Source organism: Leptidea sinapis, chromosome 2 (assembly GCF_905404315.1).
Source record: "Leptidea sinapis chromosome 2, ilLepSina1.1, whole genome shotgun sequence".
In the NCBI taxonomy this organism is placed as follows: domain Eukaryota; kingdom Metazoa; phylum Arthropoda; class Insecta; order Lepidoptera; family Pieridae; genus Leptidea; species Leptidea sinapis.
Window position 1 is genome coordinate 5,717,697 of NC_066266.1, and position 19,801 is coordinate 5,737,497.

Below are 19,801 nucleotides of genomic sequence, written 5' to 3' on the forward strand. Positions count from 1 at the left end.
TAACAATGGAAGAATGCGTTATTGTGAACATCTTGGTTAATCTGGCAGTGACGTTAGCGACCTGTTTCTGGCAAGATTTAAGAGTTGTTTTAACCTATCTGGCCCTTAGTTTAACTAACGGATACATTGCTGTCACCATTTAATGACAAGATCTTATCTATCCATAGTTATGTCCAATACAGTAACGGCCGTTCCCAATATACCATCTACAGATAGAGATAAATTACTACCTTCTACTGTCAGTAATTAGCTGTCAATAATCTAAAGCTGTCCCAATATACCCGATAAGTCATTCTTATCACCTTATATTGGGACGCGTGAATTGAAATTTCCATACAAACTTCTATCGCTGGTAAGCTATACGTGCTCCCATTGACAGACAGCGTGTACGGATAAGGTGAGTGATCGTCGATAAATTTATTGGGACAGAAAAGTCAACGATAGTTACGATTTTTATCTCAAGTAGGCCAAAACCGGAGATAGACTGAATATTGGGAATGGCTGTTATAGTTCAATGCTATCTGTCAAAAGGTTATTGAAATGTTAGTAAGCGTAAAAGGATAGATTTGTCTACCACTAGTAAGTTAAACTAAAGATAGATAGATTATTGATTATTTGCTAAGAACAAGCGACTATTAGCTTGTGAGTGTTTGTTTAAATCCGTGCGCTTAGATTAAGGATTGATAACTCCAAATAGATACCGCAGGAGTAGTAGCAAAGTGGTGCAACTTTTACTGTGCTCAAATGGACGTACTCGGACCAGTCTCGAACAATGTGTGACGACGTTCACGTGCCACATGTTCTGGTAAGGTTTGCTTATAATTGAAACTAAAATACCAGATTGCGTAGTAAATCTTCGTAAAAATAATACTGCGAGAAAATATAAGAACGACACTGGGATCACATGTTATCAGTAAGTTTTTTGTATTTTATTAATTTCAATGTAAAATAACACGAAGCGTATTTTACAAAATTTTAAAGATGCCATCTTGCGATAAAAGGCATAAAAAGGCATAAAAGGCATTTATTTTCTCAAAATTGATTCCTTTAGAATTCTTTTTGATGTCATTTCTAATAACTAATAGATACTACTACCGCTTCGGAAACAAATGGCGCTCTGAGAGAGAATAAGCGGCGCAAGAATCTCTCCCAGCATTCTTTTTTTTTGCGCTCTTTTCAATAAAAATACACAATATTGTACAGTCATTTCTATTGCTATAAAATAATCACAATCTAGTCCCGGGCTGTCCGATCATTTAGATATTCAGCTGTGGAGTAATAGGATTTACGACAGAGCCATTTTTTTATAAAACATTTAAATTTATTTATAGATAATGCCTGAACAGTGGCTAGGACTTTATTAGAGAAGTGTATACATTTACTCTTAAAGCTATTATGTATCTTATGAAGCCTACTAGAATTTGTTACAAGCAATCCCTTATTTCTAGTGTTATAATAATGAAAATCACTATAAAGAGCAAAAAGGTGACGATTTTTGTGAACAAATATTAAATTTTCATAAATGTACTGACAATGAACAGTCACAATATTCATTTCTTTAAATTTTTCTTTGAGAGACTGTCTATAACCAAGCTGATATATGGCACGAATACCTCTCTTTTGCAGAGCAAACACAATATCAATGTCAGCAGCATGACTCCATAGTAATGTACCGTACGTCATGATGCTGTGAAAATAACTGAAGTACACTAATCTAGCGGTCGCAACATTCGTGTACTCTCTAATCTTTCTAACTGCTGAGATAAAGATGTCAAAATGCCGCGCACACAAGCATCTAATAGGTAAGTAGCGGTATCTAGTTGTAGCGTAACGAAAACCAATACTTAATTATACGTTCGTGCGCATAGTAAATAGACCAAAATATATATATATATATAATTAAAACACCTATTTTTAAGGATTATATTATGGTGTAATAATACATTACATACATAAAAGAAATACCGATCGAAATGAGAAAGAAGGAACAGGCCTTTTTGAAATCGGTTAAAACACAAGAGTTATTGAGTATTGTAGATTCATCAATCCACACACACAGTAAATAAACAAAACTACGAGCGAGCATTTGACTAGCTTTTATAAAAAATTAGTGTAATAAATTTCATTTTAAAAAACATGATAAAAAATATAAGAACACATAAACCGCTTGCAGCAAAATAGCGCCGCATAGTGCAAGAACAATACAATATCCAACACGTCGAATGTGTATCACTTTGTTAGCAAGCCATTTATTTAATAATCCTAGCATTTTCAAAACCAAGTTCCGATCACGCGAGTCACGTGTGCAGGCTTTTATAACCGGCTCACATTCAAAATTGCACTTTACGAGCTCGTGATTAAGTTGTAAATTGCAGATTTGGAGCCAATCCAGGTCAGGTTACAGTGGTATTAATAATTTTATGTTTGATAAGAACTGTAGCAAGCTCGCTTCACTGCAAACAATGCTTAATAAGCTATTTACAATGGATTGTTAACAGATTTGATTTATACTTCCTTATTGTTGCTACTTTCCTGGTACTTAGGGTATCATTTTAAAAGGGAAACTCTTCATCATCATCATCACCATCATCCTCCTTCTACCTTTAGCCTCAGGAATCTTCTCGAGCACCTTTGGGTGCAGAGAAAGCAGAAAGCTGTATTGATATATTTTTATACCCCACTCCAAGAATTTCAATACCAATTTCAATACATTCACTGAAATAATATTCTTTATAACCGAAAATCAATAACAGAAAAAATGTATAAAACAAAGTTAATGAGATTTGCTACGTCATATTATTAACGGCACCCAATTTACGACTTCCAGTTTATGAGCTCTGCAAGTGACAAATCTTTGGAGGCTGTTATGATTTTATGGACAGTTTGGTAGTGATCTTAATAATTTCTGTTACATAATTCTTATGGAAAATGAGTAATGTGTGTCTTAAAATTATCAAAAAAAATAAGAAACAGACATAGCTCCTTTTGAATTTCTTATTAAAACGAATGTATTTAGTTACTTACTAGATAGTTATATATTGAGTAAAATAGTAATTTATTTTTAATACTACGCCCAAGTCAGTCTCGAACAATTTGTGACGTTGACATGCCACATGTTCAATTAAACTTTGCTAATAATTGAAACTTAAATGCCGGGTTGCGTAGCTAAAATTTGTAAAAATAATACTAAAAGAAATAAGAAAAACACTGGAATAACATATCATCAGTAAGTATTTTGTATTTAATTAATTTCAATCTAACACGAAGCGAATGTTACAAAATTTGAAAGATGCCATTGAGTGTCAAGATGCCACGCACACAATAATAATAATATTGACAGACTCTTTACACAAATTATCTTGCCCCAAGTTAAGCATGTATAGCCTGTTATGGGTTACAAGACAATGATATATTTAATACAATATACTTACTTAAACATACATATATTCATATAAACATACATAAATACATTCAAACATCCATGACTCGGAAACAAACATCTATATTCATCATATAAATGCTCTCACCTACCGGGATTCGAACCCGGGACCTCTAGCTTAGTAGGTAGGATCGCTAACCACTCGGCTATACAGGTCGTCAAAGCACACAAGCATCATATAGTTGCCGTAATAAAAATCTATTGTTCTTAGGGAGTGTGGTATCTAGTTGGAGGGCAGTAGAGACTAATCCTAAATCTAAGCTGCTAACATTATTTTGAACATTGTGAAATAAGAGTTAGAATGACGGACAAATTGTCATTTGTCCATGTCTGTTATAAAAATATGTTGATCGATCACAAAGGTAATTTTCCACGACAAATGTTCAAGTCATTTTAAAAGCATTTCTATAATATATATATATATATATATTTGAACTATGGTGGAATACGACTTCTAGATAGAATATTCCTACTATCCAAATCCAATCATCTCATCTCTTGCCATAAAAGTATGATTCTCTCGAGATGGTAAGCGAAAGTGAAGAAACATTCATTGACCAAACTGTGGAATCATTGCGCGGTGTTTCTAGGTTACTTAAAAAAAGAGTGTGTTCACTCATCTAAAATGCTCACCACTGGACGAAGGCCTACCCAAAATATCTCAACGATGATCCATACTGCGCTGCCCTCATCCAATGTATTCCGGCGATCTTGACCAGATCTTCGGTCCATTTTATGGGGGTCTACCAACACTGCGTCTTTCAGAACGTGGTCGCGATTCGAGGACTTTACTGCCCCACCGGCCTCCTGCTGTCCCTATCTACTAGTACCTTGAGGGAAAGTTGAAAGCAGGCGCGATGTATGTTGTCACGTCTGTTAGTGGACAGTCGGTATAGGGTGTTCAGCTGTACTTCAGGGTGCTCACCCAAAAAAGTTGGCCAAGTAGCCACCTCATCTTGGTTATCCGAGCAACAGGCGCGCGGTGGCCTTCAATTGACCTGAAGTAGATGGTTCCGAAAGGTTCCTGGGCGGTTACCTGTCAAACGTGGTGGAGGTAGCTTTACCGACACGGGGGCTATGGGGGAGGGGAGCTCACTGGTTATCAGTGCCCCTCCATTGGTGGCGGAGTCGTAGTGGCTTGGCGCAAATGGGATGTAGATCTTGATAACCGAAAGGTTGATTAGTCCATGGCCAGGGAAATGCCCCACCGGCCATTTGTCCGTCGAACTATGTGCCCTGCCCACTGCCACTATAGTTTTGCGGTTATGTCAGTGACTTACGTTCTCCAACAGTTTCTATGGTGTTGCAAAGTGTTTAGAATAATTTGAATTGAAAATTTTTGAAGGTTAGAATAATTCCTTGAAGTTCTCTCGAAAAACCAACAAAGTTATAAATACACACAATCGTCCTGTCATGCATTCACCCAATCACTTGAGACCCGAGAAACGGATCTACGGTTGTCACTTGAGAACTTTCTTACAATAAAAATAACGAGAGCCCAATGATCTCGACTCGACAAAAACTTGTCTGTGATATTACGTTACAAATGATACTTTTGGATCTCGAACTAAACTCACTAGCACATTTAATGTTTCTTTTATTGTATCATTTTTTTGATCATAACTTTGATTTTACACCATCTACCCCTAATAGTGGTGGTATAATCTAAGTCGTAGCATACTGTGATTTCCGTTCCGTTCCGATAACATCGAAAGAACTCAATGCTGCATACTATGAAAGTGACAGTTATCACAGTTGACGATCACTATGCTGTATTAAGAAAAAGAGCCATTTCGTTCTGTGTATGACTGTTGTAAGTATAACACATTTTGCGACATGACAACTTATTTACATGAATAATTGTTGAAATCAAGCTAATATTATACCTACTAGCGTATCGTATTGTAAAAGTTTAATGTGTAATTTATTCCAAAAAGTTTGCTATATTTTTTTTATATAAAATCAATTATTGTTTATGTAATAATAGTCTTTTAATAGTAATAAATCATAACATCAGTTCTTATTAAATTGATTTATTTGGCCTGGCATGCAAATACATATTATATATTTTTTATTAAATAAGTTTTAAATTTAATTCAAAAGCAATAATTGTATGTGCTAAATTAACATACTAAGAGAAGAGATTTTGGCAATCATGATAGCAATTTTACTATTAGATTTTTGCGTAAAATTTTTATTTTAGTTGACCTGACGTTTATCGGGTTGTTTGCCTAAATGTTACATTTTAACTAGCCCGACTTACCAGATCTCGTTTTTAGGGGGGCTGGTCTCCGACTGTGTATGTAACATTTATGAAAATTAAAATTATTTGTGTGAAAAAATTTAACTTTTACGTAAACACCTAACTTAAAAACACAGTAACAAGTACACGTTTCTTACCATTATACTGTATAGGTATATAAAAATCGATAATATTTTATATTTGGTTATGAATATAAGTTAATAAAAAAAATTTGAAAAGAGCACATAACTTGTCAATCGAGTTGCATTCGAGTTTACATAGTTAGAGCGGTCACGTTAAAAGTTAGAACGGGTTTTTGTATAGATTCCTCGCTTGGGATAATTGACCAACAGGTGTTGCTACCGTTGTTTATTTTGTTCGCTCAAGGGCGTATTGGATTGTGGCCCTTAAGGTTATGTAAACAGAGCGAATATTATTGTCAGAAGCCCAGCCTATAATAGGTACCTACATACATTTTGACGAGTCCTCCGTTCGAGTAATATACACGTGTTTATTTCACTAACAACGCATCGTACATTTGATTCTCCTTTCTCGTCTTTAAATGGTTCATTCACTAGGTATTGTGTGAAAATGTCTATACATTTTGTCTTATACCGCATTTATCGCGGGGAGTCTTACAATGACTAATCTGAATTTATTCATGCAGCCGAATTCTTCTTTCGCACATATGCCATTAATTAGGTCATTAACTATAATACTTATCATCTGGATGCAAAGCGTTCCTCCAGTATCCTTTATCAGAGGCTCCTTTACACAGGATGCCGGCTAGATTATAGGTACCATAATGGCGCCTATTTCTGCCGTGAAGCAGTAATGTGTAAGCATTATTGTGTTTCGGTCTGAAGGGCGCCGTAGCTAGTGAAATTACTGGGCAAATGAGACTTAACATCATATATGTCTCAAGGGACGAGCGCAATTATTGTAGTGCCGCTCAGAATTTTTGGGTTTTTCAAGAATCCTAAGCAAGTATTGTAATGGGCAGGGCGTATCAAATACCATCAGCTGAACGTCCTGCTAGTCTCTTATTATTTTCATAAAAAACGTATGTTTTTGAAGGTTCTGTATGCCACGTATAACCAAATTTTTCTATATTTATAAAAATAAATTGCTGTTCGTTAGTCTCGCTCAAACTCGAGAACGGCTGGTCCGATTTGGCTAATTTTGGTCTTGAATTATTTGTGGAAGCCCAGTGAATTAATATGAAAAAATGCTCGGAATTAAATAAAAACAACAATTTTGTTTTTCCTTTAATGTTCAGAAATCAAATTGAAAGAATAGTTTAAAATTAATAACTAATTATTTTATTTTTATCTTTCTTTCTTTCTCAGGATGTAAAAAAGAAACTTAATTTTAGCTAACTATAGTACGTAGATTAACTACAGTTATTAACTATATTTTTATGTAGATTATTTCTTAAGTTTTATCACAAATTAAATATCTGAACGCAAACAATTTTATTTCACATTTGACAACAAACTATATTTTGTGGATATTGATAAATCTTAAGTTTAAGGCTCACGTATTAAGTTGACTAAAAATTTACTAAATTTTAACTTAATTTTAAGTGACTTAACCCGTGTAAATAGTGAATTTAGTAAGAAGTTACAAGTTAAAATTTAGTTGCAAGTAAACAAGGTAGAAAAGAATTTTGTCTATTTTTCGGTTAAGTTGGTGGGTGTGGCTAATCACTTGACACGTTTGGACAGGCAAAATTTAGTTAAATTTAAGTGAAAAGCATAAGCTGGCGGAGTGATTGCAACGTAGTTCCTACTTAATTTATAAATAAAAATCTTTCGGAAATGTCGAAGTGGACGGAAGACACGACAATAAAGTTCATTGAAGAATACATAAAGGACGATTGTTTATGGAATATTTAGCTTAAATTACAGAAACAAGCAAGCAAAACAACATCGTCTTGCCGCTATAGCGTCAGCCATGGCGATTGCTAATTTTGGTGTTAAAGAAGTTGAAACAAAAATAAAAAGTATTAGCTGTCCATCGTCCATCTTGAGCGAATAAATGAGTTTAACTAAGTAGTTATTTAGTATTTTTACGTGTAAACGGTTACTTAAAATTAAGTCACTTGAAATTTAGTTATAATTTAGTTAAGACTTGGCAACAAAAATACGTGTAAATCAGCCTTTAGTAAAAAAATTAAAATTTTGAACCTCGGATAGGTTCACCACAAAACAAAAAAAATAGTTTATCAGAAAATTGATAATAATCATGATCTTTAAGTTGATTAACAGACTGTATCATAACTGTGTGTCTCTGTCAATATCAAATTGAAACCTTATAAATAGCCGGTATTTTAGGAAAACTCTGTTTTGTAAGTAAGGAACATCATGTGTAATTAATGGAAAATAATAATAAAATTTCATTCATACCAAGCATTTATTTATTTATTTTTAATAGAAAAGGATTGTTTTTGATTGTTTTAAGTTTATTTAGCCGGGTCAGCTTGTATTACATAAAATATTTAACACTTTAGAACTACTACAATTATTTTACATTGAAAAGTTTATCTCTCAGACAAATCAACTTTCATCCATAACTTAACGACTGTCTTACGAATTTTCGATCAGCTCACGTGTCTGACGCGAGTTTAACAACCCAAGAAAAGTGTTGAACGCTAATAAAGTTTTCACTTCAAAATACTTTACTATTATATAAGTACAGTGGAGAGAAACGAATTAAGTTTTTTGAGATGTATATATAAAGCCACGAGTCAGAAACAGTAGGTATTAAGTTAAATAAATGAAAATTTTGTGGAAGCCTAATTAAAACCGAGTACACGGTAAAAGTTTCAATTGCTTAAGTTTTTCTGGACAAAGTCACGGCCAAAGCAAATAGAAGTCAGACGCAAAGAGAAGATTCGGAAAACTTTCTGAACTATCCGTCTAATAGCGTGACTCTTGAAAACTTCGCCAACTAGCGGAGATTTGACTTTCCAATGGAAATATTCTTTGGAATTGAATCTTATTTGAGTTTCGAGTTATGTTAAGTGTTGGAGTAGGTAATCCAATCAAAACTAATAGGGTTCAATTATATTTATGCCAATGCTTAGATGATGTATGTTAGAATTGATTGGTCTCGGCTGCGTTCCAACTAGATACCGCACTACCTAAGAACAATAGCACATTTGTTACGGCAACTATTAGATGCATGTGTTCGTGGCAATTTGACACTCAATGGCATCTTTAAAACTTTGTAACTTATATACGCTTCATGCTATTTTAAATTGAAATTAATAAATAAATAACAAAATACTTAATGTTATGTAATGTAATCCCAGTATCTTTCTTATTTCTTGTAGTATTATTTTTACAAAGTTTTACTACGCAACCCGGCATATTAGTTTCAATTATTAGCAAAGTTTAACAGAACATGTGGCACCTCAACGTCACACGACTGGCTCGAGTACGCCCTCTTGTGCATAGTATTAGGTGCCGCACTTTGCGACTACGCCTGCGGTATCTAATCTATCTAATTGCTCGGGTAATTTATTTTTAAATTAATTTACATTTTTTTTGACTTACTCAAGAAGTTAGAGTATATTGCATCACTTTACATTGATTAAAATAGTTTTAAAATAATAAAGCTGTAAATGTTTATTTGAAAGGGTGGTAATGACTTTCTTGTTGCTTCTTCTCATTAAAGGTTTTTTCGTGAAGTGTTAGTATAACCTATTACGAATAAATTCCCTTAACGTGATCTCGTTATTATATAAGTATATTATAAAAATATTATAAACATATAAATATGTAATTTAACAAAAGTTGACATAATTAATATGTTCTGCGGCTATGGAAATAACTATTATACAGTGTGCATACTATTGTTATCATGTATTAAATAAATGATAAATTTATTCTTTAATCTTAATTAAATAATGCAATAGGTAGTATTTCGAATTTAATTGAATTATGGTCATTGGACGGTTGCCATATATTCTAAAAAAATAACTTACTCGTACAAAATAACATGTTTGTTAGTTAGTCTGTTTGTTAGATTGTTAATGACTTATTAATTCTTACTTTTATTTTTTGTAATTTCACACTTACCACATTATAATTATTTATATTGTATAGTTTCTAGAATTAAGATTTATTACTAAGTTACTAAAATTTTCATAATTAAAATGTTGAATGTACCTAATTAGAATAACCAACATAGAATAAGTATGTAAATGCAAATCAATTGTTAATGTTAAGTTGAGTTATTGTTGGTAGATCTTAAATAAATAAATGTTTCCATTTGCTATGACTCAAATTTGAAAAATTCCAAATGCATATAAAACCTCTTACAATGTACGTGCGGAATTGTGATTCCACTAGCCCTTATGTTTGACCCGCACCTTCGGTTTGTGAAGAAATATATATCCGCACTTGCATCAAAATTTACTATTATTCTTAAAATGTTAGTTACGTCATACGTCTAGTCTCTTTCTATTAGAGAACCAATAAAAACAGACCGGGAATATTAGTTTAGAGCGCGTGACAAGCTATGTCTTAGAGCGCTTCGCGTCCGATCCGTATTCGTGAAAACATGGTCGAGAAATGTAGTAGGACTACATCGGCCGAATTTTCACGGGTTCGCTAACTATGGGCCTTATGAGCAAGCTCACTGTTGCTCAGCGGGCAATGGAGAGGGCTATGCTTGGAGTTTCCCTGCGAGATCGAATCAGAAATGCCCAAATGATTGCGAAACTGAAGTGGCAGTGGGCAGAGCACATAGCTCGGCGGACAGACGGCCGTTGGGGCAGTAAGGTCCTCGAGTGGCGACCGCGTACCGGAAAGCGTAGTGTTGGTAGGCCCCCCACAATCTGGTCAAGATCGACGGAGTAGGATGGATGAGGGCAGCGCAGGACCGATGGTCATGGCGATATATTGGGGAGGCCTTTATCCAGCAGTGGACGTCTTCCGGCTGAGATCATGATGATGGTGATTTTCACGGGTTCGGATCGGATTCGGATCGGACGTAATCGTAACTCGCGATTTGTATGACACATAGTTGTTAGTGTGCGTGAATTACACAAAATGGAGGTTAGTTCTAAACAAATTTTTTTTTCATCTAGACACATAAATTAAAAAAAATAAATATAATAACATAGCGACTTAATATAATTTCTCAGACGCCACACATATCCGCCGAACCAATATGTATTATCAAAGAACAAACCAAAAGTGATTGATGTTCGAGTAAGAGTCGCTCATCCAACATCCAGTTCACATCCGGTCTATATTATATGTATATTTACTGTGGAACTCGTTAATTACTTTATACTAAACCTTCATTCAAAGTGCTTTCGTATGTACGTGGCTGACAACCGGGCAAAGAGTGTGTCATTTATTACTTACAAATACGCGGACGGTAACAATTGAATAAATGATTTTTCTCGGTTCAAAGTACTACACTGCCAAATTATCTTGTGACGTCACTGGAATATCAAGTCCTGTTGCGTCAGTACGGTTTGCAGTTTCATAACTGTGGACGTACATGTGATATTTTTGTACTATCACTGCTTTATTTTAAAACATTTCATTGTATCGTTTCGACTCTTTAAACAACTTTTAAAAACAAATTTATTTTTAATCAAACTCATACGTGTGAAAATTATATTAAGGTTTGTAATATCATTTTTTTTTTCTAAACTGAATCATTTGCGCGAGACACTACCAAAGTGGTAAAAAGTGTCCCCCCCCCCCTGTAACTTCTAAAATAAAAGAATGATAAAAGTAAAAAAAATATAGAATGTACATTAACCATGCAAACTTCCGCCAAAAATTGGTTTGAACGAGATCTAGAAAGTTTTTTTTTAATACGTATAAATGATAAGAGCTTATTTGCACTGTATGATTTTGATTTTTCGCCTTTTCCATTTAAATAATTTACCCACACGCACTTGGCCGCTTTTTTTTACAATGCAAGTTTTGCCCTTACTTAGACTATAATAATTATTACTTACTATAATCATACACGGGCTGAAGTTTGGTAGCAATGAAGTGCGCAGTGCAGTTATATCAAACTCTCTGTCCTTTTAATGAAATATACTAAAAAAAATATTTAATTAAGCATTATTTTGCGGAAACCCATAATTATCCAATAAAAAACCACAATTATCTTAGCGGAATTTACACTTAAGAAAACTTATAGCAATTTTATGACAAAACAAAAAAAAAGAAACCCTGAAAACAGAAAAGCTCATAAAAATACACGCTTAAAGCGAGAATGAGTAAGAGGTAAAGCGCTTTGAATTCGTTCAGTTAAATAAAAACTCGTAAAATTCACGATGAATTCACAAATTCTCACCCGAACCAATATGTTTAATACTCATTAATATATTCATAATTGATTGTAACTGGTTCTCGAGCCGTTACACGTAAACAGGAATCAATTAGCCTCATAATTTAATTACATTTAGTACTGGATCCATTTAAGGTCATTCCCTCGAATTTTTATCGCTTACTCATTTAATATATCGTTTGTTCGTCTTAATAAGATTATCATTCTTATTTTAATAATAGGTTCCTACTGAATCATCTTATATATTCAGGATGTCCCAGAAAGAATGGATAATGATGGAGCATCTAATAGTACAGCTTTCAGGCGCTCAAAAAAAAATACCCAGAAAAACCCCCTATACGAGGTAAATTTACGACCTTGTCTAAATGATATTATGACACTGAGCGGACTTAGGGAATTACTCCTCCTCCACCTTGCGTCGTATTCCTCATTGCTGAGGGTCGTGATTTCTCTGAGGATTCAACTTTTAGACAATAGATCGCCATCTGTGTCTGTCTTTGGTTACGTGCAATGCGTCACGATATCCGCTATCCAGAGATATGCGGATTTGGTCATACCATCTTATAGGGCTATCTAACCTTCCCAGTAAACATCAGTTGTTCTAGGTTGTAGCTATAAGATTCTACGGATCCAGATGGATGAGAGTCTGGTTTTTACACCTAGAGTGTGAAAGATGGATTGGTTGATGCGGAATGCTTCCTCCAGCACCAGATCTCCAAACCATCAATCCGATCTCTGTCGGCCTTCATTAGTGTCCATGTATCAACCCCATAGCTATTATTCCATAAGCAATTACTACTAAAAATCATCTGTTAAATATTATGCTATGAAATAGTCACAAGAATTGCATATTTAGTTTTTTTGAATCAAGTCCTGCTGTGTGTTTCACGTAAAACGTTTAAACTACTGAATAGGCTAGTTTATTTTTAAATTTTGCATCGAATATTAAAAGGAGGTCCGGACAACATTATAACAGTATAGTATTAACTACTATATTACGTCTAAGTGGACGACTTATCGTGGAGTTGTCTTCTCACCCGTGTGGAAGCGGAAGGAGGGTGTCAATATTGAGTCCTATACCCTGGCGCTTCTTCTCCCTTAATATGGGAGAGTCTCTAGTTCTAGCTAGTCGTCATTCTTTATAACTATATCATTTATAAAATTAATTTTGTATTTAAAAAGTTTTAATTTGTTTTCTGTTACAGAGTCTTATGTTTGAATAAATGATATTTACTTAGTCTGGGTCATACAATTTACTGGGCCGTACGCTCATAAATTCATGATATTATATTCACTCATTTAGCCACAACGCTTTGTTCAACCAAAAACAAATAAGCATTATTTGGTTTAGTACTTGCTTTTATTAACGCGAGTTAAACTTTAAATAAAATACTTTTTAATTATATAACTGTATTTTACATTAGGTTTTTGCGTAAAAGCTTCTTTTTTATTGAAGTGAAACTTCTTTAGAATCGTTGTGATTTGAAACTCTATGAAACGAAAAAGCGAGACAATAGAGACACAAATAGTATAATATACAGCCGACGAGAGAATGAGACAGACACATAAAATCATAAGATTTATAATAACGTGGGAGAAAAAATGAGATAGGAAGCATTATACAGTGTTTCGGTACCAGGCGATCATAGTTGAAGAAGAGATTGTCTTTGTATGACGCGAGGATACCTTAATATAAACTGACGTCATGTGCACGACGTGCATGTGATAGTAATGTCTTTCATATAGGTTGAAATCATGTGTCATCGTAGCAACATGTACCAGGACCTCATATGCGGCTTAGAGGTACAAATATACGCACCTTTATACAAACTACACATATTCACATTCACACCAAAGAGTCCTCAATGTAACATTTTAAGAGTAGAAAAGAGTATAAAATATCCTTTGCCACCGTTTTCTACAGTCGAGTACTAATTGGGTTTCAGTTTAAAGGGCGCTGTAGCTAGTGGAATTAACTTAGCCGGGATACTGAGACTTAACATGTAATGTTTCAACAGGACTATCGTAGATTTTTCAACCCCTGACAGTGATATTTTGTAATATTGTCACTGTATAAAGAATTTTCAACACTAGCTGTTACCCGCGACTTCATCCGTATTTACCAGTGTAATCATATTATTGATGTTACATATACAGGATGGCCCAAAATACAACATCAAGCCGAAACATTATAAATTTGCCATAGAATTATAGAGCCACCAAAGGCTCTATAATTCTATGGCAAATTTGCAAATTTGCAAAAAGAGTTTGTACAAATCAAAAACAGTTTAGCTAAGTAAACTGAATTCGTATAAAATCGAATTACTTCAAGTTCAAAAAGAAGATTTTTTTCAGTAAATATTGCCAAAAATCATCTGTCTACAGCAAATACCTCCGAGGCAATAATTGACTCATTTCATCTGCAGTCCTCCTGAAAACGATATCTGGAAAGGTCTTGAAACGTTATCGGTCGGGTTATCTAAAATCAAAATAAAAATATAACTTTTACGCAAAAATCTAATATAAAAACACAATTACAATAACCGCGTTTTAATCCTTTTAAAGTGTTTTATTTAAATACTTCAAGTTTTATTTTTATTTTTACTCATATCGTTATAGTATTAACTCAACAAGTTTTTTAATAATTTGGAATCCTGATTAAAGTGGCCAACTTTTGATGGCACTTGCCAAGGTACTCCATTACATTTTTTTTTCAGCGATCTTTGTCAAAGACGAGATATTTTTAAAGTGTTGAATTTTTCAGCAAAAAGTGTTATTTCTAAGAAAATTTCGGGCATTTTGTGTTATTATTTTTTAATGAAATCAACGATATGCTATTTAGGGTTACAGCAACATGTTTCAAATAGACAAAAATAACCACAATCACAAAAAAATGCTTAAACAATCTGATGATGTTTACCATTTCTCCTATCGCGTCCCGTTTCGTATTGACGTTCAATTTCGGGACACCGTGTATGCAAAACAATCTTCTAATATATAAAATTCTCGTGTCATGGTCTTAAACATTGAACTCCTCCGAAACGGCTTGATCGATTGTCATGAAATTTTGAGTGCATATTGGGTAGGTCTGAGAATTGGACAACATCTATTTTTCATTCCCCTAAGGGTGGTCCCCACGAAATTTTTTTGACATTTTTTTTTAATTTGTTTGATTATGAGTCATCATTAAAAACTACATACAACTTCAAATTTTCACCCATCTACAATCAACAGTTACTTTTGTATCGCGATTTTAATATCGGTAATACAACGTTTGCTGGATCAGCTAGTCATATTATAGTTATCTCTCATTGTGGCTGCATTCTTAAGAAACATTTTCGTAATCCCAATGTGATCAAAAAGTCTTTTAATTTTTGGGTTAAAAGCTCAGTCATCAGTGTATTTATCACAAGTGAAATTTCATTATATTTAAATCCACATATTTTTTTTTAGAGGGGACTATTAACACTTGGAAATTCAAAATATTTTTTTAATGAATGAGACGAGTATGAGGTTCAGCTAATGATAATTGATACGCCATGCCCATAACAATGCAGTGCCGCTCAGGATTCTTGCCAAACCCAAAAATTCTTTGCGGCACAACAGTTGCGCTCTTCATCTTGAGGATCGTCGTCATAAGATGTTAAGTCAAATTTGTCCAATAATTTCACTAGCTACGGCGCCCTTCACACTGAAACACAATAATGCTTCCGCATTACTGCTTTACGACAGAAAAAGTGCCGTGGTGGTACCCGTAATCTAGCCGGCATCCTGTGCAAAGGAGGCTCCCACTGGTAAAAGAAATATATCACATAAATAATTCACAAAACGCTTTTCTTACACCTAATCAAATAACTATCATTACCTAAAGTTTATTTCATGCTAAACGTATATTTTAGAAAAGGCATTTGTCTTGCTTGAACATGTTAGATTTTCATGATCGTGTTTAAGAAATTAGTTTTAACATAATTCTCCAAACACATTTTAATATTTAAGATTAAGTGATATTTCTAGCACTTCTAAACAGTGACAACATATTATTTTATTATGATAGTATAATAATATAAATATAAAACAATTTAATTCACGTCTAAGCTTCCCTGTGCTCTGTGAACGGCTGGATCAATTTTTACCGCATTTATCACTGGGAGTGTTCCGAAGAGCTGTTTCACCTGATTCCTACCGCCAAATTACACATTCGCACGGCACGCCTTAAACTAGGATATCATCCCCACCATCTGGATGTGTGCGGTTTTCAAGGAGCTTTCTTCCACGAACTACAAAACTGTGAAATGAGCTTCCTTGTGCGGTGTTTCCGAGTGGGTACCTTCAAAATAAGCGCGTACACTTTCCTTTAAGGCCGGCAACGCTCCTGTTATTCCTCTGGTGTTGCAGGAGAATGTAGGCGGCAGTGATCACTTAACCGTCCCGACCCGTACGCTCGTTTGTCCTCGTTTTCCATAAAAAACTTCTTAATGATTTCTTACCAATGTAATTTCAAACCAATTTAAATCAAATTCATTTATTCAACTAAGTTCAATAGGTACTTACTTACCAACACTTAAGAATGTTAAAGCAGAAAATTATATGATTAACAATATATTTCCTCAAACTGATGCAGCAAAAATACTCCGATTTTTTTATGAAAATAAGGGACGAGACGAGCTGGACGTTCAGCTAATGGTAATTGATACGCCCTGCCCATTACAATGAAGTGCCACTCAGGATGATTGAAAAACCCAAAAATTCTGAACTGCACTCCAATTGCGCTCGTCACCTTAAGACATAAGATTTCAAGTCTCATTTGCCCAGTAATTTCAATAGCTACGGCGCCCTTCATGCCGTGAAGCAGTAATGTGTTAACATTAGGCGCTGTTGTGATACCCACAATCTAGCCGGCATTCGGTGCAAAGGAGCCTACCATTGGTTATTATTATTATCTTATCTGTCATCCCTAAAACGCGAAAAATAGTTTTCAATATTTTAGGGAAATTAAAAGAAAATGTCTGTTTATATTATAAATAATCTTATCTGAATAATAATTATTAATATGTCGGTGAATAGATATATACATACATAGACACAACTAACACCGTAAATGTAAAAATGCTTACAAAGAATTATTATTATTATTACAATTAATTACTACTAAGCTAGAGGTCCCGGGTTCGAATCCCGGTAGGTGCAATCATTTCTATAATGAATATGGATGTTTGTATCCGAGTCATGTATTTATGTTTGTTTAAATATGTATATTGTATTAAATATATCGTTGTCTTGTACCCATAGTACAGGCTAGGCCTAGTTCTGTGAAAGTTCTGAAAATCTGTGTAAAATTGTATCAATATTATTATTATTATTATAAATATAAACGTTACTAAGCAGTGACAATCAGATAAAAGTTCAAGAAAATAATTAATATTATCCAAGCTGATTTGAAAAAGTTTGATTTTCGTATTTTCATTTTAACTCATAAACTGCCATTTTAAATCTTGCACCTAATAGTAGATACGACAGAGTACTAAAATAGGTTGTATTTTATCGAAAAAACTAAATATCTCCACGAAAATTGCAATACTTTAAGTAATCTTAGTATTTTTTTTGGTTTTCACTATGTTATAGTTATTAGTGTGCAATGATAAGTTATAATTGAATTAACTCCTATTTAAATTTCTAATTTACATTCGTGAGCACGTAAGGAGTGTAATTGGTTAGTTTCCGTAGTAAAAAAAAAATAAACATTGAAAATATATTTGATTTTAATAACATTATAAATGTAAAAGTAACTCTGTTTGTTGCTACGGCTATACTGACTGATGAAATATCAGTTATCCTAACAACATAGACTAAATTTTATCCCGAATTTATACAGAGTTGTCTATGGCACAAGAAAAACGAATGCAACACGAACGATATCTGATGTTACAATTTATTATAGAAAATTTTACTAACAAGGCTTTCCTAGTTTAGAAAATATTCACAGGACCATTTCTCTAGCTTTATCTATGACCATATAATCTACGTAAATAGAAAACTAGGATATACTTTCGCAGTGCTTGATATTCGTGGGGAAAAAAAAAAATACCACTTTCTGAATAGCCAGTTAACGATCTACCGTTGTTACAATTAAAGAGCATCGGTGGTCACTTATCACCTATGAGGTGAGCAGCTCGTTTGTCATTTTTTAATTACATCAATCAACCAATCTCCCTATTAATATTTATTAGACTTCGCATTGGCCAATCTAGGATTTCAATTATTTTCATTTTTAATAAATTTTCCTAAGTGATTTAAAATGATATTATTATTTTATAAATTGTATGGAGAAGGCTGAATTTAATTTGATCAGCAAAACACATAAATGAAACCCCATCACCTACCATCGGTGAACCTCATATCTGCGGATAACTTAAAAAAAACTCACCTGAATTTCACAAGTATAAAAAATCCATTTCATCACATCAACAACACTTAAATCCACGCAATCACTAAATAATTCAAAGTATCGTCAATATTGTCCGATCGTACGAGCTTGAAGCACCAGCATTCAACATACGTCCAACCACGCCGGCAGACGGCCAAAGACTAAGGGTGTTGTAGGCTGCTTTAGCCCGGCCAGACTGAGCGTCAAAGATTATTTAATTTGTAGAAGCTTTCAATTGATCGCTTGAATCAAAAGTTTCGCTGTAGAGTTGTAGGTACTTAGTGTATTAAATATTCCATCAATATTCTTATTGAATTTATACATAATTTATAATAATATTATACATTTGTTTTAGTATATATCTATACATTTATTTAATCGCTTAATGCCTTATTAATATAATGTAAATTTAAGTATTATTATAATTACATGTATTTAACACTAATTACTAAAATATAATATTTTATAATATTTTCAAATCTATAACGTATTAATTTTTTTTAACGAATTGGCAAAGAGTATCTAAGTCAGAACCATTTTAATTAGAGATGAAACGGATATCCGGTAACTATCCGGTATCCGGCCTATCCGGCGGCCTTACTACTATCCGGCCGAATACCGGATAGCTATCTACTATTCAGCCGGATAGGCACCAGGCCGAATTAAAAAAAAATCTGTATAAAAAATATATTTTTAAGTTATTATTTGCTTTATTTTGTTAGTTTTAGTTTCACTTAAGAAATATAATTAGTTTTAGTTGTAAATTTTTAATCACACCATAGTAAATGAATATAATAGAAAAAAAAAATTAATTAGTACTTATTATAATATATTATACGCATTATTTTCACTGTTTGTATCAAAGTATTCCCATAAAGGCGATTTTCTCTTCACCGATGCCATTGCTCGTTGCTATATATATTTTAGAATTACTTATATACTTTAAATAAGAAGAGCACAAATAAATTAATAACCTAAAACGATCACACACGTGTCTGCACTACAATCAACACAATAAGACAATGAATGAAACAATTGCTAACTTCGCTCAGCAACGAAAAGTACCGAATCTAACCGAGTCTACTCGATCTTTCGCGCGCCGCCTACGCAAGTCTGTGTTTGTGTGTGCGATACACCAAACGGCTAAGTTCCGCCGGATAACCCGCGGCCATATATTCGGCTATTCGGCCACATGGTTGGCCGAATATCCGGTATCCGGCCAAACTGCTATCCGTTTCATCTCTAATTTTAATTACAAATTTAATGTTTATTCTCGAAGTAATTTATAAGAAATTGATCTTTTTTAATAAAATGTATTAACATTGTTTAGATGAGCTGGTTGGTATTTATCTGACTTATGATCGCCTAG

The 19,801-nt window shown here is 33.7% G+C and overlaps 1 protein-coding gene across 2 annotated transcripts in view; it reads right to left on the minus strand.

Annotated features, from left to right (window-relative positions):
* Positions 1-18,579, minus strand: part of LOC126975607 (irregular chiasm C-roughest protein-like) — a 151,969-nt gene extending 133,390 nt beyond the window's left edge. For both annotated transcript variants that reach the window (XM_050823577.1, XM_050823586.1), the window contains exon 1: positions 18,433-18,579. The gene's annotated coding sequence lies outside the window, so the exon portion shown is untranslated. The remainder of the gene's footprint in view (positions 1-18,432) is intronic.
* Positions 18,580-19,801: the final 1,222 nt, after the last annotated feature.